We start from the raw sequence: 20746 nt of genomic DNA on the forward strand, positions 1-20746 counted from the left end.
GGACAGTTTGTTTAATAACGAGACACCAATTATGCCTGCTCTTTTGTGAATTTCTCCTCTATTTCCCTTAAAAAAAAAAAACATCCCCAGAGTTCTCACTGTAACACCGTGGGTTAGTGATCCGGCTTGTCTCTGTGGCGACGCTGGTGCCATCCCGGCACCTACTCGAATAGGAGCTGCAGGTGGAGCCAAAATCGAAACAGACCAAGTTCAAAGTCCTTTCTTCCCAGGTCGGACTCTGTGCTCTTTCCTTCAAGAAAGTGGTGCCCACGTGAAGCACAGCCTGTGGTTTCTCCCGCCGTCCTTCTGAAGCCTGGACTTTTTCCCGGTTCAGTCGCTTTCTGCAAAGATGTGGTTTCTGTTTCCTTCCTTATTACCCCACGATGTGCAGTGGCAGCTTTAACTTGATCCCAAAGGCAGATACGTAATACCGACAATTTTATGGGTGGTGTTTATTTTCGATTCTTTTCTTTCTTGGAGGAAGTTGACTCTCCCCAGAATTAAAGGGGCGACTGACTGTAAACAAGGGCATTATCATGAAATACAGTGTAGGTGCCATGTAGTCATTTATTGCAAGGGAAACACATAACTGTGGGGCAATTACCCGGTAAAACAAACCATTCTAGCCTTTTCGGAGGTACCTCATGTCTACAGATTTCCTGCTTACTTTAAAGAGATGTTGACTCCAATTAACTGGTTTTAAAGCCAGGGCTGCTGAGACGTTACAGTCAGAAAATCCTCCCGGCTGAAGTAAAGATTGCCAGTAAACAGATCAAGATTCTTTTTTTTTTTGTCTTTGACTTCTGTTTTCCATTTGCCTTTGGTAGGCTTTTCTAACCCGGTGCTACCTCTCAGAGCTGTCGACTTCCTGCTAAGCCCAGGATGCTCGGATGTTTCTATTGTGGTGGTGTTTGGATCTTTCAAATAATCCTCTTCTTCCCAACAATTTATGTAATGTGTTGAGTTAAATTATAATTTTTGAACTGAAAGAGCTCACAGAGAACACCTAGCTTTCGAGTTTGCTTGAAACAGTTCCCTTTCCCTTTGGAGAGCTTAAAGCGACTCGAATAATCCCTCCCTGCCAAAGAGTGGGGCTAGATTTGGGGGGCGGGTTCATCCCCATGAAAAGAGGGTGTGGCTATCCAGCAGCAGCAGCGTGATAGCACCCCCGACCAGAGCTGCCCCTGCACACTTTGGTGGCCTCACTGGCACCTGCTTTTTTCTGGAAGCATCTGTGTATTACGCCCCCCGGCACCTCCCACCCTCTCCCCCCCACCCCTTCCCTTTTTGGGAATCCGAAGGTGTTTCATTTTGATTAATATTATTTCCATTCTTCTAGAAAGACACTTAGGCACCTCTGGCTGTGTTTCTTTTCCAGCATGAACAAATTCAGATCTTCAAGTGGTTTATTGCTTCATCATGGAATTTTATCATGAAATAATACTTTGAGTGCCTGGCCAGCGTCTTCAAATTTTTTTTTTTTTTTTATTTTCTTTGGAACACTTCAGTTTGGAGAGGGATATGAGGCAAAGCTGCCCATTTAATTTACACTGAAGATAAACAGAATCAGTCAATAGCCAGCTTTTTTTAAAGCTTAATTTTTCTGTCCTACAAAAAATGCATCTTATTGTATAAGAGCAAACACCGTAGAAGCATACAGAAAGGAAAGTAACATTCTTCAGAGATGCTAGAACTACTGATTGTTGACATTTTAGTAAAATTTCTCCAGGCATATCTCCCTGTCTCTGTCTGTCTCTGTCTCTTTGTCTCTCTCTCTCTGTATATAATATATATACACAGGAGTTCCCGTCGTGGCTTAGCCGTTAACCTGATTAGCGTCCCTGAGGACTCGGGTTTGATCCCTGGCCTTGCTCAGTGGGTTCAGGATCTGGCATTGCTGTGAGCTGTGGCGTAGGTCACAGATGTGTCTCGGATCCTGTGTTGCTGCGACTGTGGTGTAGACCAGCAGCTGTAGCTCCAATTCAACCCCTAGCCTGGGAACCTCCATATGCTGTGGGTACGGCCCTACAAGACTATATATATGTATATATATACACACACACACACACACACACATACACACACGTTTATATATGTTTATATATTACAAATTTATACACACATCCACATACACGTACACATGCACATACAAAAGATACAGATAAAATTCTCGCTAAATGAGATTTTGTTCTAAGCACGATTCTGGAAATCGCTATGCTGTTTGAATGAGATGCGGGCATCTTTCCAGGTCAACAAATATATGTTATCTTTTGAATGACCAGATATTTTTATCAGATGCTTTTCATTCTAAGTAATGCAAATCCCAGGGCGAATGAGCTTACATAACAAGAACATATTGAAACAATCCAGTGGGCAGGGCTTCGGGCATGGCTTACTCGGGATTTGGGATTTCTCTCTTGCTAGTTTTCTCTTTCCTACTCCTCATGGGGGCCAAATAGCTGCAGTTCTAGGGGCCCATCCACCAACCAGAGAAAGGGAACGTGTCTTAATCATCAAACAAACCCTAAAGACAAAAACCATTCCTGGCTTCCTTCTTCTTTTTTTTTTTTTTTTTTGTCTTTTGTTGTTGTTGCTTATTTCTTGGGCCGCTCCCGCGGCATATGGAGGTTCCCAGGCTAGGGGTCCAATCGGAGCTGTAGCCACCGGCCTACGCCAGAGCCACAGCAACGAGGGATCCGAGCCGCGTCTGCAACCTACACCACAGCTCACGGCAACGCCGGATCATTAACCCACTGAGCAAGGGCAGGGACCGAACCCGCAACCTCATGGTTCCTAGTCGGATTCGTTAACCACTGCGCCACGACGGGAACTCCCTGGCTTCCTTCTTGGACCATTTTAGGTAACGTGACGTGTTCTGATTGCCTCGGATTTGGGTGGAAGTTCCTGCTGATCCCACTGCAACTTCCTGCGCAGGAGACTCAGGGTTCTGCCAGGAAGGAAGGGGAACAGCTAAGTGTATAATAGAATTTCCTCCAGGCTTGCTGATAGACATTTAAGTCGTTTCCAGTTTTTCATCTAAAACTCATCGCTGCTCTAAGCATGTTTGTGTGTACACCGTTTGACAGGTGTGCAATGATATCATTGGGGTAAATTCTTACTAGAGGAATTGCTGGATCAAAGGCACGCCCTCGGAGTTCCCATCCTGGCGCAGCGGAAACGAATCCGACTAGGAACCGTGAGGTTGCAGTTTCGATCCCTGGCCTCGCTCAGTGGGTTAAGGATCTGGCGTTGCTGTGGCATAGGCCGGCAGCTATATCTCTGATTAGACCCCTAGCCTGGGAACCTCCATATGCTATGGGTGCGGCCCTCAAAAGACAAAAAAAAAAAAAAGAGAAAAAAAAGGGCCCACCCTTTTTGCACGTAATAGCCATGGCCATCTGAGCGCTAGAAAACTACCCTTTAGCCAATTCCCCTTGTTGGGAGCTTTTCTTGTAAGTTTCTGAACCTTTAAGTGGAGACCTCAGAATGACAGCAGAATTTCAGATGTCACAGTTTCTCAGAGCAAGACAAATTTGACGTGACAGAATTTAAGGTTAATCAAAGCTTCTCTGGTATAAAATGTTTCACCAGGAAGGCAAAGAGGAGAGGATGGAGAGGGAACGCATTTTACCAGCTGCACGTCTAGTGCTTGGTGGGCGATGGCTTGGGGATGGGCTGTTGAGGTGTCCCTGAGTGGCCGCCTATATCTTGCCGTCGGCACGTGCTCTGTATTCACCCTGTTACTGCCTACTTCCCATCCAGTGTGATACGGAGACAGGCCAGACCTCACTGGAAGTGCCAGGAGATGATGGCCATTTATGCGCGTACCCCGTGCTATCGATTGTCGTATGTCTGAACTTCTTGCAGTTGAATTGAGTAGGAAAGTGCTGACTCAGAAAGCAGTGATCTCTGGGACCATGGGGCCCTGTGTGCCTTGCTCACCCATTGGAGTCACCTCCTCCAAGTGGGGGAAGCTCTTGGGAAGACACACGTCCAGGGACCCAATGGCAGAGAGATGCCATTTGCCAGGATAAGCTTGACTAGGGTGAATGGGAATGGTGTGTGAATGGAAACCCAGCAGAAGGATCATAGTCGGTGGCTTTTGAGTATTGTCAGGCACAGTGGCACATGCTATTCTGTTTAATTCTCATGGCAACCTTTTTTTTTTTATGTCAATAATAAGAGGAAATTGGAATTCCTATTGTGGCTCAGTGGTAACAAACTCGACTAGCAGCCCTGAGGACTCGGTTCGATCCCCGGCCTCACTCAGTGGGTTAAGGATCTGGCGTTGCCATGAGCTGTGGTGTAGGTCGCAGACAGCTTGGATCTGGCATTGCTGTGGCTGTGGCGTAGGCCGGTGGCTACCGCTCCGATTGGCCCTCTAGCCTGGGAACCTCCCAGTGCCGCAGGTGTGGCCCTAAAAAATTAATAAATCAGTACAATTTAACTTTTTGCAGCTAAAGCTCAAAAAGGTGGAGTAACTGGTCCACGTCAGAGCTGGTAGGTGGAAGAGGTAGGAACTTAGAAGCTTTTCTTCCACCACATCGTGCTCTGCGAGGCTCCTTCTCTCCCCGGGAGAAAGGATTAACAGCGACTCACTTCATTTTTTTCTGATGATGGAAGAAGAGGGAATGCCGGGCCCATATGGCAGTTAGGATGCAGCCTCGAAGACGTACACCTGGGAATTGTAAATGATACGAGTGACCGGGAGCGCAGGTGGCCCCCATGATATGACCCAGAAGACAAGGGAGTTGCATCAGTGGTGACAACGAGGACAGGCTTCCCTGTGGGAGGTGACGCCTCGAGGTGGGAGTGTTGAGAGCGTGAGACACTGGGAAAGGGGCCAAATGGGGGAAAAAATAGATAAAGTGTATGGTGCACGTGCGCAGGTTCCAAAGCTACACGCAGGCTAAAGAAAAAGGCGTTGGCATTAGCTGTTATTACTAAATTGGAAAGGTTGGTCCTGGAAGCATATGTCCACAATGGCGTTTTGTCACCAAGTAGAGAAGTGGCAGGACTTTGAAGACGAGGAACTTGGCTGCTACTCCGTTTATTGGGTCCAGAAGGCTGTGACTTGATGGAGTCACACAACATCTTCATCAGGCAGAAGAAAAAGGGCAGCTGATAAATAAAGCAAAGTTGTATCCGAGTGAAAAACCCGTTTATACAGAAAAAGAATGTTGGGGTAGAGCCTGCTTAGTGGGGGAAAGGAATGGCTGAAACTCACAGGAGCGGAATGAGGTAACGATTCTCTGACATGTAGAATAAGGGAGGGTTCTTTTGGTCCCAGGTCACAAGGGAGGGCGCCAGCTCTCTGCCTGCCCACTGACCTCCGCTCACCGCCAAATGCCAAGTGGCGCCGGAGGCACCGGCGGATTGAGTGGCCCCAGTGAATCTCTTGCAGGGGCGCCAAGCCGATTGCTCCCCTCCGGCTCCTGCCTGCTGCTGAGCACGGCCTGTACTTGTGGCCTCTGCCAGTGGACAACTGATTAGGAGCCACGGGGGAGCCTACGGGGCTTTGGCGAGCGCCCAGCTGGACGTGGCAGAACCCTGCTCATTGCAAGTGGGAGCTGCGAGCATCCTTTCCCACGGATGCTCGAATGAAGCCATGACAGAATATCTGCTGTGGCAGCTCCTTTGCCCCCTTTCCTGGGAATTGACTCCCTTACCCAATTGCACTGATCGCTAAAAACTTCTTCAAGTGCGCAGCCGAGACTTTTGTCTCCTTGGCTCCGGCACTTGTTGCCTGCCCTATTTGGCACTCGCCGAGAGTCGCGGGGAGCCCCAGTGATGTTATTGGCCGGGGAGAGAAACAGAAGCTGCGTAAAGTTTGACTCCTTGCATCCTTGAGGGCAGCGCTCTTGATCTCAGGGTGAAAAAAACAAGAGAGGCGGCCACTGCAAGTGCCAATGAGCAGTGCCCTGTGAACGGCCATGGATGCCCCGCGGGGGCATCCGTGCCTTGTGGGGAAGGTGCTGCTTCAGCCGTCCAGGGCTCTGCATTTGTGCTCCGGTCTCTTTCGTCTCAAAATCTTAGCGTGAAATATTTAGTACCCTAGGAAAGCTAAATTAATGGTGAGTCAAAGTAATTAAGGCAAAGTAAATAATCTCCAAGGTTCTCATTCCCCGTGAAACTAATTTCATATCTTATCCTTCATGTGTTAAAAATAGTTCTCTGCTAATTCAAGATGCCCCTGCTCTGTGTTGGTGAAGTGCACTTCAGTTCTATTGAAAGGATGCAGATTAGAGAGTTATTTTCAATTGGGCTTTTTTTTTTTTTTATTTTAAGAGAGACATTTATTTTGGCACCACAAGAGCGTGAATCTCTTTGGGTGAGCTGAGCGTGAGACACAGCTGCAGCCGGGCAGCTGATGGGCCAACTCGCTTCTGATCACTTGCAGCTGGGGCGGGTTTTTCATCCTTTCAGAGAGGACTCTCAGTTCTCAGTCCTTCCAGCCAGTGAGGAGATCAGTTCAGCTCTTTTGCAGGATTTTGACTGGCCATCGCTTGACCTTGACTCTGTCGCCACGTTTAGAAGCGACAGCTGTTCAGCTCTTCCGAGCGAGGGGAACCCTGGGACTTGAACATCACTTAAGGGTTATGTGTCCTCTTAAAATAATCCTGACATATAAAGAAGGGAACAGTTGTGAGCAGATGGGTTTTTTAGGCATCAGGGTATTGGGGCGGATCCTTCTACGCCTGAGCTGTAGCGGGGACAGTGGCCTGTGGTTCCAGGGCCTGAGGGGACAGGCCACGCTTCTGCTTGCCTGAGGATGGGAAGCCAAGCTCGCTCAAGATAACGGAACTGCTGTAGGATTTCTTGTGGTTGCAGCGGTGGTCTTGATCCTGTGAGAGCCTTCTTTCTCCTCCTTGGCCAAGGGAGCATTTTAGTTGGGCACGAACCGAGGTATTCGAAGAGAAATGGTGAGCGTACATTCGTCAGTTACCTGCAACTGAAATGGGAGCTGTTATCCTGCTTTGGTCCTTTTCAAAATCCCACTGCAAAGAGCTGCCTTAGCCCTTTAGTGCCTCAGGGCCTTGTGCTTCCAGAGCAATGCAGTTTTTTTTTTTTTTTAACATTTATTTGATTGAAGTATAGCCCATTTATTTATTTATTTATTTATTTTGTCTTCTTAGGGCCGAACCCATGGCATATGGAGGTTCCCGGGCTAGGGGTCTAATCGGAGCTGTTGCTGCCGGCTTGTGCCATAGCCACAGCAAGGTGGGATCCGAGTTACGTCTCGGACCTACACCACAGCTCACGGTCACACTGGATCCTTAACCCACTAATTGCGGCCAGGGATCAAACCTATGTGCTCATGGATACTAGTCGGGTTCATTAACCACTGAGCCACGATGGGAACTCTAAGTATAGCTGATTTATAATGTTGTGTTAATTTCTGCTGTATGGCAAAATAACATCTACTACCTGTCTGTCTTCATATTCTTTTCTCTTTGGTCTATTTGCCTTTTCTAGGGCCACTCCCGAGGCATATGGAGGTTCCCAGTCTAGGGGTCTAATCAGAGCTGTAGCTGTCGGCCTACACCACAGCCACAGCAACGCGGGATCCGAGCCATGTCTGTGACCTACACCACAGCTCATGGCAACGCCGGATCCTTAACCCGCTGAGCAAGGCCAGGGATCAAACCCGAAACCTCATGGTTCCTAGTCGGATTTGTTAACCACTGAGCCACGACAGGAACTCCCATATCTTCATAGTCTCTTCCATTGTGATATATTACAGGATGTTGTATATTTCCCTGGGCTTTGTAGTAGCTCCTTGTTGGTTATCAGAGAGATGCAATTTTGCTTTTAAAATATTTTGAGGTGGAGTTCCCGTTGTGGCGCAGCAGAAACGAATCCGAATAGGAACCATGAGCTTGCGGGTTCGATCCCTGGCCTTGATCAGTGGGTTAAGGATCCGGCATTGCCGTGAGCTGTGGTCTAGGTCACAGACGTGGCTCGGATCTGGTGTTGCCATGGCTGTGGTGTAGGCCAGCAGCTGTAGTAGCTCCGATTCAACCCCTACCCTGGGAACCTCCATATGCTGCAGGTGTGGCCCTAAAAAGACAAAAAAAAAAAAAAAGACAAAATAAAATGTTTTGAGGGGAGTGGTTTTTCAGGGCTACCTGAGATGCCATCTCCTGGGCTTAGATTCTAATTTTGCCCCAAATTTAACTCTCAAAAATGAATAAAACGCTTTGAGGCGACCGCGTGGGAGTGGAAGGCGCAGTATTCGGGTGATCTCACCCCCTGGCGTCAGTGTCTCGTCAACATCCAGGCCGGAGCTGCAGCTGCTGAAGGGAAGGAGAAGCACCTGTGAAGTGACTGTAATGATTCTTATTTAAGACGTTTCGTTTTCGTGCCAGGAGAATATTTACTTTTTGGACAGGAAAGGGTCCTCTTTTTTGCTGAATTTTACATTTCTCTTTCTCAGAAAAGAATACTGCAATTGAGTTGAGTGTGGGTGGTCTATGGAAGTGAATGGGGAGTGATATCTGGCTGTGGGTGAAGATACCGCCTTTGTACTTGGTGGCATTTTGATCTTATCGCTTGACCATCATCATCATACACAGACAGCGCCTAGCAACGGCCAAAGCACCAGATCATCTTGGCATCACCATGACTTCTGAACGAACTGGGCAATGATTACTACCCCTGCTTTAAAGGTGATGAGATTGGAGTTCCCGTCATGGCTCTGGTTAAGGAATCTGACTAGCATCCAGGAGGAGGCAGGTTCGATCCCTGGCCTCGCTCAGTGGGTTAAGGAGCCGGCATTGCCGTGAGCTGCGGTGTAGGTCACAGATGCAGCTCGGATCTGGCATTGCTGTGGCTTTGGTGGAGGCCGGCAGTTGCAGCTCCTATTGAACCCTTAGCCTGGGAACCTCCATATGCCACAGGTACAGCCCTAAAAAAAACAAAAACAAAACTAACAAAAGTAAAGGTGAGGAAGCTGAAATTTGGTGAGGTCAATTCGTTATTCATTCCTTCATTAGTTCATCTTTTTTTTTTTTTTAATAATCTATATCATAGTTGATTTATCGTGTTGTGTCGATTTCTGCTGTACAGCATAGTGATCCAGTCATACATATATACACATGCTTTTTCTCATACTGTCTATCATGCCTCATCATGGTCTATCCCAGGAGACTGGATATAGTTCCCTGCGCTATACAGAAGCACCTCATTCTTTATTTCACGAACTTACAGCAAATGTTCCCTCATGTGACAGCAGTTCTGAATGTGCAGGGGTGAGATGATGCCTGTCCGGGAGAGCACCAGGCTGCAGGAGGCAAGAAGGGACAGGCTTGGATAACTAACCCGTGTCCTAAGCATTTTGATGCAGATTGCGTTCCACGCGCCCTCGGCAGAGTGCAGTTCCTTCTGACAAGGGAGCACCACTCGCAGAGGTGAGAATGAGCGAGCCTCCAGAGAAGTTGTCCAGGTAGAAGAGGTCATTCAGAGCTGAGACCCAGAGGTCCAGAAGAACACGGTACATCCAGGGAGCTTGGTGAAAAGTGGCTCAAGCATTGGAAACACTCAGTGGGTACAATCCGGGGAGATGAGGCTTGTCACCGAGCTTGTCAGTGAGAGAGCCAGGAAGATACTGGGCTTTCTGCGTCCTAGTTTGATGTTTCTCCTGTACTAGGGTCTTTGTTGCTTATTTAGGTTTTCTTTCTTTTTTTTCTTTTTTTTTTTTTTTTTTGGTCTTTTTAGGGCTGCACCCACGGTATATGGAAGTTCCCAGGCCAGGGGTCAAATCGGAGCCATAGCCGCTGGCCTACACCACAGCCACAGCAACACTGGATCCAAGCCGCACCTGTGACCTACATCCCAGCTCATGGCAATGCCAGATCCTTAACCTCCCGAGTGAGACCAGGGATCGAACCTGCATCCTCACGGATACCAGCCAGATTTGTTCCCACTTGAGCCATGACAGGAGCTCCTATTTAGGTTTCCCTTCTTTCCTAAATGTATCCTTAGCACCCTCTACGTGAGCCACGTTAAAGAAAATGGCAACTGGGGGTTTTATTGGACAAGGTTATCTCAGGCAGCTAGAGATGCAGCTTGCAGCTTGGTCCACCCATGCATCGGTGCGTGGTCCCCTGTGCCAGTGGAGGCGGAGAGATCGGGGGCTGGAGGCCTGGATGTCCTCAGTTAAACCTTCTGCCAGGTGAGGCAAAGGCCACTTCATCAACCAAACAGGTGCCTTTTTCCTGCCTGACCCCAGCCTTGGTGTGGACATAGGGCTCCCAGGTTATATATATTGGGCATTTGGAAATCTCAATGCTTTCATTATTCTGAAGGAGGATTTTTTTTTTTTTTAAGGTCTTTCTCCAGTTGAAATGACTTTTTGTTCCCAAAGCTAAGTGAGGGCTCGAAATAATTGAAAGTGCCTTAAAAAGGGGGAGGGCGAAGTGGAGCCAAGGCCATATTAGCTGCTGGCTGATAGTGCTGCTTGAAAGCAGGCGGTTTTGTGAGGTTGCGTCCGCTGTATGCGGTGTAGAGAACAAACCTTTCCATTTTTTTTTCCCTGAGAGCCATGATGCTATCTCAGTAATTGAAAATAATCTTCTAAAGTTGCTCTTTAACTAGATTTACACAATCCCCTTTCAAATCAGCTGTTATCTGCCCTTCCATTTCACAGTTAATGTTGCTGTCTGCACAGCCCCTGCTAACAAGAAGATCAAGTGTAACTCTTTTCATGATTCGAAATAAAGTGCTTCTGTTGTAATTATCCCGGCTCCTGGTTGCGCTGTTACAAGTGGGCTCGTTTCTCAGCTGGGTTGATGAGGATGCTTCCTTGGAGAAAAGCAGGCCTTCTGTTCCAGCCGCGTTTTCTTCCCGCAGAACATCTCAAGGATTTCTCCAAACTCTCTCCCTTTCATTCCCTTTGTTTAACAATGTTTGCGGAGCTATTTCAGGGCGTGAGCTGGATGAGGGAGAAGGTAGGTTTGGAGAATTGTTTTGCGTTCTAGACGATGCCGCACTGAGGCACAGCATCTGCTGTTATGTTTTCAATGACCTCGTTATGGCAACGTTCGAATAAACACTATGCCTCGGAGGTCCCGGTGTGGCTCAGTGGTTAACGAATCCGTCTAGGAACCATGAGGTTACAGGTTCGATCCCTGGCCTCGCTCAGTGGGTTAAGGATCTGACGTTGCCATGAGTTGTGGTGTAGGTCGCAGACACGTCTTGGATCTAGTGTTATGGCTGTGGTGTAGGCCGGTGGCTACAGCTCCGATTAGACCCCTAGCCTGGGAATCTCCATATGCTTTGGGTGGGGCCCTAGAAAAAACAAAAACAAAACAAAACAAAAAAACCCAAAACACTGTGCCTCTTAAGTGGCAGTAAGGAGGTATCACTTAGGTGTTTTGTGACGGTGGTGAAAGAGGTAAACATGAGAATGTGCCATCAGGGAGGGTCGTGACAAGCTGTGGAATCGCCTTTGGAATTCTTTTGGAACAGGGTGAAGTCTCATATGTTTAGGCTCTCAATTCTCTGTGGGTCTTATAGATCTATGCTGATGCATGTAACTCTCTATTTCCAGAATGTCCTCACATTTTATTTTTAAGTTGCTTTGTTATCCGTCTTGCATAATTGATCAACAAAAGCCTCTTGCTTATTCCAGGCCAGCGGCATTTTCAGTACCGCGTTCTTTCAATCAAAATTGCCTGTCACAGGAGTTCCTGTCGTGGCACAGTGGAAACGAATCCATGAGGTTGCAGGTTTGATCCCTGGCCTCCCTCAGTGGGTTAAGGATCTGGCATTGCCCTGAGCTGTGGTGTAGGTCACAGATGCAGCTTGGATCTGACATTGCTGTGGCTGTGACATAGGCTGGCAGCTGCAACTCTTGATTCGACCCCTAGCCTGGGAACTTCCATATGCTGCAGATACAGCTCTAAAAAGAAAAACAAACAAACAAAAAACACTTAAAGCCTCCCTAAAAAAAAAAAAAAAAAAAGAAAAAAGTTGGAGTTCCCAGTCCAGGGATGGAACCTGTGCCATAGCAATGACCTGAGCTGCTACAGTGACAATGCCGGATCCTTAAGCCACTAGGCCACCAGGGACCTCCTTAAGCCAAATTTCCCTTGGGTGCAAAAGAAGAAGGTAGGACAGAATGACCCTCAAAGATTCTCAACTGCTTCGAATTGATGAATTCGATTACACCTGAGGAATATTCAGTGCTTCCATTTACCAATAATAAAGAGACTGGATTTATGAGCCATCATTAAGCTACATGGTCTGCCATTTTAGGCGATCCACTGTATTGATCCAGTCCATTAGTAGGCATAATTGAGAATTGACTGACTCGTTTAGACACCCTCTTAATTACATTCACTCAAATGCAAATATGCCATAAATATTTCAGGCTTCATATAAGGTGACACTTTTTTTCCCCCCTTAAAATATCTTCTGACTTGAGGTAGAGTAAGTGTTGTTTTGCATTGCAAATAGGAAAAGAGTATATGCCTTGCCTCATTACCACCGTTGGCTATTCACTGTGCCTTTTGGGGGGACTGTGGGATTCAGAGTGAGTGCCTCTCTCAGATGATTAACTTCCTTTTGGTGAAAATGGATGGCTTAACTCTTCTTGGAGGCAAACGATCCAGGTCCGTACTTCTGCTTTCCTCTCTGTTGTTCTGTCTGGTTCCGCGCCTGACTAGTCATACTACCACTTAAAGGGCATAGAGGAACCGTGGTAGGGAGTTAAAGTCACATTTCATCCCAGGGCTAACTAAGCAGCGGAGGAAGCTGATCAGGAAGAAATTCAAATCTGATAGTTAAAAGGAAGCTACCTTCTCACCCTGAATTATCTCTGAGAACTGAGACTTGGGCTTTCCTGTCGAATAAATAATTGCTCCTGACCCGAGCAGCTTTTCTTCTTCTCAACCATAGACTATTGACAGCCCTAGGAGTTAAGGGGAGCGGGGAGGGAGGATCGCATGGATGAAATAGAAACGGTTACACCTGCAGCTCACATGCATCTTAAGAGCTCCAAACAGAAAGCACACTGTGGTAGCAGAGACAGAAGTGTAACAAAGTTTAAATTGCCCCTGAGCTGCTCTAATTTATGGGTATCTTGCTTCCCGGAGCTGCGGCCAGATCATTTCTGCAGGCTTTTGCCAACACCGAGCTGTCCCTCCAGATGTGCTGCAGCGGTCCTGCCCATCTCACGTACCACCCCCCCCCCCCACCCCGGGGAATCTTCCACCTTATTCTTGTACCTGCCCTCGGACGTCCAGCTTTATTCGACATCTGGTGTCAAAAAAGCAAAGGAGGAGGATGTGCAGTAATTAGATTTGCAGGAGGAGGCAGCACGACCTAAAGAAGGGCAGCCGCCAGAGCTTTGCTTTTATTGTTTTCTTTTCCTTTCCGGTTCAGCCGCTGAGGACTTGGAAAGCTGTTTCCAACTCCTCCCCCCCGTAAAAGTTTGTAGTATTTCACTAATTGAGGCTGGAAAGTGACACAGATCTGGCAGTGAGAACACTGTGAACCCTTAAAACATCATTTCACAAGAATGCTGGGAGAAGCAGCGGACACAAAGGAGGAGAAAGGGAAGGCGCGCCAGGCACCGTCCCTCCAGCTGACTAGCGGGTAGAGGCGGGTCCTAACAGGCACATTCGTCTGAACACAGTCCAATCCAGCGCCTGGAGTGCGAAGACCTCCAGGGCTAGTGGGCGGGGAGTCGCTCTCTGTCACATCCTCATGCAAAGTCTTGTCTGCACAAGTGTGTAGACCGTTGCATGTGCTGTCGTAGAAAGGTCTCTGCCTGTCTGTGTTTGTGTGGGTTTTCACTGCGTGAAAAGTACTTGGAAAGTTATTGTGTTTATGTCAAGTAATTTCAAGGTGATGAGTCCCTCTGATGGTATAGAAAAAGAAGAGTTTTCCAGTCAGTTTTAGATACTTTCCATCATTTCTATTTTGGCCATGTCGGCAGCATGTGGAAGTTCCGGGGCCAGGGATGGAACCCGAGCTACAGCTGTGACCCAGGCCACAGCAGTGGCAGTACCTGGCCCTTAACCCACTGAGCCACCAGGGAACTCCCCCTTTCTATAAGTTTTTGTGTGGGTGGTTTTCTTCAGACCAAAAACACCTTTTATTTTTATTTTTTATTTTGGTGGTCTTTTTGTCTTTTTAGGGCTGCACTGCGGCATATGGAGGTTCCCAGGCTAGGGGTCTAATCGGAGCTGTAGCCGCCGGCCTATACCACAGCCACAGCAACGCCAGATCTGAGCTACGTCTGTAACCTACACCACAGCTCACGGCAATGCTGAATCCTTAACCCACTGTTGGAGGCCAGGGATCAAACCTGCAACCTCATGGTTCCTAGTCAGATTCATTTCTGCTGTGCCACAGTGGGAACTCCCAAAAACACCTTTTAAAAGATTTTTACTTATCTTAGTTCTGAGGAACTTGCTTTTTCTTCCTTGGTTTCCTAATATCTGAGAGGAAGAGCAGCTGTGTGCTGGTCATTTCTTCTCTGGAAAGCTTTGGAAGCATTGTTTCCTGGAAGGAAAACGAGGGCAGGAAGGCAAGGACACTCAGGCCTCTTTTTGTGACTTTGGACAACAAACTCAGAATCTTGGTGGGAATTCCCGCTGTGGTGCAGTGGGTTAGGAATCTGACTGCAGCCTCTTGGGTCACTGCAGATATGCTGGTTTGATCCCTGGGCCTGGGGCCGTGGGTTCAAGGAGCAGCCACGGCATGGGTCCCAGCTGCAGCTTGCATTCAGTTCCTGGCCTGGGAACTTCCATGTGCCCTGGGTCTGGCCATTAAAAAAAAAAAATATTGGTGGCCACAGCTTCCCTCTCAAAGTATTAATTATTGTGCTTGCTTTTATCTGTATCACAGGAATTTGGGGAAAAGAAGCAAGGTAATAGAACAAATATTTGAGCTCTTTGTAAAGAAAAACCCTATTTAATATTAATTGGACGTGATGCTCACTGGTGCTATTGCTTTGTTTTTTTTTCCTACTTTAATGCTCTGGAGTAGTTGTGATTCTGGAAGTGAAGTCAGAAAGGCACAGTACTCCTTGGCCTCCCCAAAAGAATTTTCACAAACCCCTTGCACCTGAATTTTTTTTTTTTTTTGTCCTGTCTTTCATAGGACCACACCCGCAGCATATGGAAGTTCCCAGGCTAGGGGTCGAATCAAGGCTACAGCTGCTGGCTTACACCACAGCCACAGCCACACCAGATTTGAGCCACATCTGCGACCTACACCACAGCTCATGGCAATGCCAGATCCCTAACCCACTGAGTGAGGCCGGGGATGGAACCCGTAGCCTCATGGTTCCTAGTCGGATTCATTAACCACTGAGCCATGATGGGAACTCCTGCACCTGAATTTTGTTTTAGGCAAAGGGTCTTTTTACTTTAAACTCGACTGTGGTACCTGCTGTTTGGGTTCCCTTGGCAATTTTCATTTCTGCTCCAGCTTAGAAAACACAAGGAGGAGAAAATGTCGCTGAAGAAAGCAGGTGAGAAGGGAGGAGTGATGACAGAGGCAGGCAGTGTGGACAAGAGCCCGGGGAATCAGTAGGCTCTCAGGAAATGTTGCTGCGCTGGGGTTGTGTGGTGCAGGGGCAAATCAGCTGATGCCCTTCCCTGGTTACGGGAGTTGGGGGTGGGGGCATCCGTACAGTCGGAGGGCTGAGGCAGGCAGCAGGAGGTCTGGTCCTCTGTCCACCCCGGAGAGCACGTGCAAGGGAACGCATGGCACTGACCTTCCCAGTGGTCCCTAGGGGCCCTTGGAAAGAAAGCAAATTCCAATCAGCTGTCCACTTAGTGATGCAGAGGAGTGTACAGCTTGTTGCATTTTAGAAGGATTTCATTTTTTGAAAAAATTTTTTTTTTCTTCTTAGGGTCCCTCCTGGGATATATGAACATTCCCAGGCTAGGGGTCAAATCAGAGCAGTGGCTGCCGGCCTGTGTCACAGCCACAGCCACAGCCACGCCAGATCCGAGCTGCCTCTGTGACCTACGTTGCAGCTTACAGCCATGCTGGATCCTTGACCCACTGAGCGAGGTCGGGAATAGAACCCACATCCACATGAATACCAATTGGGTTCGTAACCCCCACTGAGCCACAGTGGGAGCTCCAGTTTTTTGAAAGTTTAATTACAGTTTTAGCACAAGGTAACACTTTCCAGCCTTCTGGAAAAGTACACTGAGCCAGATCAGAATACTCTTTCATGATGACAGATAAATGAATAAACGCAGTGTTTTTTGTTTTTTTTTTTAATTTTTTTGGGGGGAGAGGGGGGTTGTTTTGGCTGCACCATGGTGTATGGAAGTTCCTGGGCCAGGAATCAAATCTGAGCTGCAGCTGCAACCTACACCTCAGCTGTGGCAATGCCTGATCTGTAACCCACCACGATGGGCCAGGGATCAAACCTATGCCTCAGCAGCAACTCGAACCACGGCAGAGACAACTCGGGATCCTCAACCCTCTGTGCCACAGTGGGAACTCCATGAAGTGTTTATTTCCCTTATATAATGACAAAAAATCTAATTGAGCTGTTTTCACATGGTATGGAGATCAACTTACTGTTGCTGATAAGCTGTCAGATAAGTAGACGCTTCTGCGTCCAGCGAGGTCTTCCCAAGGCCCCTCTGTGACCCCCGTTATTGTCAATTTTATGATCATTAGCAATTAAGTCACTCTTCTAATAGCATATAAGTCTCATGAAGGCAGGGATCGTGTCACTCTTGTTCAGTGTTGTCGCTGCGGCGTCTGATAGGGCACCTAACACAAAGGAGATGCTCACTGACTCTCTGCTGAATGAAAGGATGGATGGACCCATGGAGACACTTCACTATAGCGCAGCTTGTGATCCTGTACCTTGGCTGGATTCAGAGGCCATTAAAGAAGAAAATAGCTTAAAATACAGCCTCTATCTACACCTAAGGAGACATCCCTGTCCTTCCAAGCTGGTATGAAGTGCAAGCCATGAATCCTTATTTGCAAAATACTAATCTCAATGACTGATGTGCAGCCTGAAATGTGAATGCCAAGCTCTGATTTAAGCTCTACAATAACATGTAACTCTGAACAGCAGTGACCTCGCCGTCATCTCCGTCTCTATCCCTTTCTTTAGAAAGCAAGCTGTTTCCTTATTAGGCATCACGGAGCACAGCCTTTGGTAAATGCTGATGGGAAAGGTAAGCGTGGTAAGGTTTCTTTCGCTCCCAGATTCTGTGTCTCTTGGGGTCTATGCTTAGTTACGTATCTTTAGGCGTAGTATAGCGACTAAACAATTTCTAGGCCAGGTTTTCATGTACTCAACTTTCTGACACGTTTTCTGTGTTCCGTTCTACTGCTTGTACTGAAATAGGGCTCTCTTTCTCGGTGTCTTGGTCCTCAAGCAAATAAAGTCTCCGTGCCCTTGCCTTAGGTCTATTTTCCAGTGAGCAGCTGGACCGCATGAATTGCTGCCACCTACCTGACTGTCATGCCCCATGAAATGTGGCTGGACTTGAAACAAGTATTTGTTTATATGCGACCATGTTTATTTATTGTTGTTTGTTGCTATTTGCATTTATTGTTACTATTGCTATTCATGTTTTTTTTTTATTATAGTTGAGATACAGTATCACGTACATTTCTGCTGTACAGCCCAGTGATCCAGTCACACATGTATACACACTCTTTTTCTCATACTGTCTGCAGTCATGGTCTATCCCAGGAGGCTGGGTAAGCAGCGAGGTCCTACCGAGTAGCACAGGGAACTATATCCATTCTAAATGTCACAGTTTGCATCTACCGACCCCCAACTCCCCGTCCATTCCATTTCCTCTCTCAATCCCCTGGCAAACAAAAGTCTGCTCTCCTTGTCCGCGATCTGTTTCTGATTTGTAAACAGGATCATTTGTACCATATTTTGATTCTACTTGTAAGTGATATCATGTGATCTTTGTCTTTCTCTTTCTGTCCTACTTCATGTAGCTTGAGAATCTCTAGTTGCATCCAAGTTGCTGCAAATGGCATTATTTTGTTCTTTTTTATGGCTGAGTAGTATTCCATTGTGTCTGTGTACTACCTCTTCTTAATCCATCCGTCAGTGGACATTTAGGTTGTTTCCATGTCTTGGCTATTGTGACTAGTGCTGCTTTAAACATACAGGTGCCTGTATCTTTTTGAATTGTAGTTTTATCCAGATATATGCCCAGAAGTGGGATTACTGGATCATGTGGTAGTTCCATATTTCGTTTTCCGAGGAACCTCAATAGTAACATTATTGAATACGATCCTCCAAGAGCATTATAAATACCATTTCACATAACCATCGAATTGAAGCCCTATTAGCGATCCTTGTTTTGTAGATTAGGAAACCAGAGGCTTATGACTCTGTTCAGGAACTTGCCCAAAGCCATTCAAGTAGTTAGTTTTAAATTAAATTTTTTGTTTTGAGATGATTGCAGATCTTGTAGTCAGTTATAAGAACAACATAGAGAGATCCTTTGTATGTTTTACTTAGTCACCTCAAATAATAATCCCCCCCCCGGAGGCCATGATACAGTATCACAAACAGGGTGCTGAAGACAATAGTCAAGATGTAGCTTATTGTTTTTATTCCCACACCCATCCCCTTCTCTACTTGCCCCTCCCCTAGCTGTGACCCCCAGCAGCCACTAGTCTGCTTTCCAGATGCTGTAATTTTGTCATTTTCACAAGTAAATATATAAATATAAGCACAGCATTGGCCTTTTCTTAACTCAGTGCAGTTCCTTGGAGATTCATCTAAGCTATGGTGGCTACTAGTAGTTTGTTCCATTTTATTGTTGAGGAGTGGTTCAGTTTCTGGACCATTTTTTATTTTATTTTTTTGTGTTTTAGGGCTGCACCCACGGCATATGGAGGTTCCCGGGCTAGGGGTCTAATCGGAGCTGTAGCCACCAGTCTGCACCACAGCCACAGCCACGCCAGATCCGAGCCGCGTCTGTAACCTACACCACAGCTCATGGCAACACCGGATCCTCAACCCACTGAGCAAGGTCAGGGATCGAACCCGCAACGTCATGGTTCCTATTGGGATTCGTTTCCTCTGCGCCACAACGGGGACTCCAGTTTCTAAACCATTTTTTTTTTTTTTCTGTTGGGGAACTCCTGGCTTGTTTCCAGTTTTGACGACTCTGAATAAAGTTGTGTATAAGTTTGTGTATAGGGTTTTTGTTTGAACATATCCGAGGTTTTTCCTTCTCTGGGATAAATGCCCAAGAGTGCAATTGGTGGGTAGTTGCATGTTTAGTTTTATTAGAAACTGCCAAACGGTTTTCCACAGCGGCTGTCCCATTTTACATGCCCGCCTGCAATGTCTGTGTGGTCTGCTTTCTCTGCATCTTCGCCAACATTTGGTGTTATGGTTTTTTATTTCGACACCTTGATGGGTGGTATCTCACGGTGGTTTCAGGTTGCATCGCCCTAAATCTCGGGTGAACCATTCTGCCTCTGTGTATACATGGCAGCGTGGCTGAGGGTGGGCCGGTCCCAAGACTGGAGGCTGGCAGACTGTCAGTGGGAGTGATAGGGATGGCGGGTGGGGTCCCCTGGCCACTTGTCTCCCTTTATCCAACAGCCACCTCAGTGACTGGGCAGGTCCCTGAGAGATTCGGAGGTCACAAGGCCTTTGGAGACCTAGTCTTGGAACTGGCACACCGTCACCTCCCTGTATTCTTTACTCGACAAAGCAAGTCACAAGGCCAACCCTGCTCCTGCTCCAAGGAGTGGGGCAGTAGGCTCCACCTACCTCTCGAAGGGAGAAGTTGCAAAGTCAAATATCCGGGAGTATAGATGCAGGGAGGAACAGGGACTTGAGGGCCGTTTTTCAATTAATATCCACGTGTAGTATCCTTTTTTTGGTCTTCTTGTATTTTTTTTTTTTTTTTAGGGCTGCATCTGCGGCATATGAAGGTTCCCAGGCTAGGGGTCCAATCAGAGCTATAGCCACCGGCCTACACCACAGCCACAGCAACTCGGGATGAAGCCACATCTGTGACCTACACCACCGCTCACGGCAACACCGGATCCTTAACCCACTGATCAAGGCCAGGGATTGAACCCGCAACCTCATAGTTCCTAGTCCTCATAGTTAACCACTGAGCCACGAAGAGAACTCCCATATCTGGTATCTTGTATAATTATCTTCCAACCAGTTTTTTTTTCCTTCATAATGTACATTAACCTCAGAAGTAGCATACTTAGTGAAAATATGTTTGACTGGAAGTTGGAAAATCAGGTGTGTGCGTGTGTGTGTGTGTGTGTGTGTGTGTGTGTGTGTGCACGTGTGTAGAAATTGGATTCAAGATGCCTAGAGCCTTAACATTATCCAGCTTATTTACAAACATTTCCCTTTTACACATGGCAGCATTGGCTTTTGCCTCAGTCACAAAGGGACAGTTATAATTAGAGAAGACTGTATTTTCATCTTCTCTGGAGTGTGTTACCTGGGCTGATTCCCGCCCATCCAATTTCAACGCAGCTGCTTCTGGGACAGCCTCGAAATTCATTCAGCAGAGCCTCATCCTGTGCCAGGCACTGGGAATCAAAAAGAGCAATAAGATGCCTGCCGAGGGCTTCCAGCCCCGTGAGAGACGCGGTGCGTTGTATCTGCCGCCGCCTTCCCGTCTTTGTGTGGGGACCGCTGGCCCTTAGTAAGTTTCTCTTTCCTCCTCCCGGGACTGGCCTGGCCTTGCTTCTTTCCCGCGTTCCTACCCCCGCTGTGCGACCGCAGGTGCCCAGA

General features: G+C 47.3%; 1 protein-coding gene and 1 long non-coding RNA gene across 21 annotated transcripts in view; one reads left to right on the forward strand and one right to left on the reverse strand.

Annotated features, from left to right (window-relative positions):
• Positions 1-20746, forward strand: part of ENOX1 (ecto-NOX disulfide-thiol exchanger 1) — a 658487-nt gene that overhangs the window by 13186 nt on the left and 624555 nt on the right. The gene's annotated exons all lie outside the window — the stretch shown is intronic.
• On the reverse strand, positions 779-11972 carry LOC146398589 (uncharacterized). The gene is made up of 2 exons (XR_014819560.1): positions 8030-11972; positions 779-1994 (listed from the first exon to the last, which is right to left on the reverse strand). It is a non-coding gene; the product is annotated as an uncharacterized LOC146398589 (long non-coding RNA).

This window comes from Sus scrofa, chromosome 11 (genome assembly GCF_054392235.1).
Source record: "Sus scrofa isolate SSC_HxYL_T2T_F1_AM1 chromosome 11, Sscrofa_HxYL_maternal_Yorkshire_Landrace_v2.0, whole genome shotgun sequence".
NCBI classification, from domain to species: Eukaryota; Metazoa; Chordata; class Mammalia; order Artiodactyla; family Suidae; genus Sus; species Sus scrofa.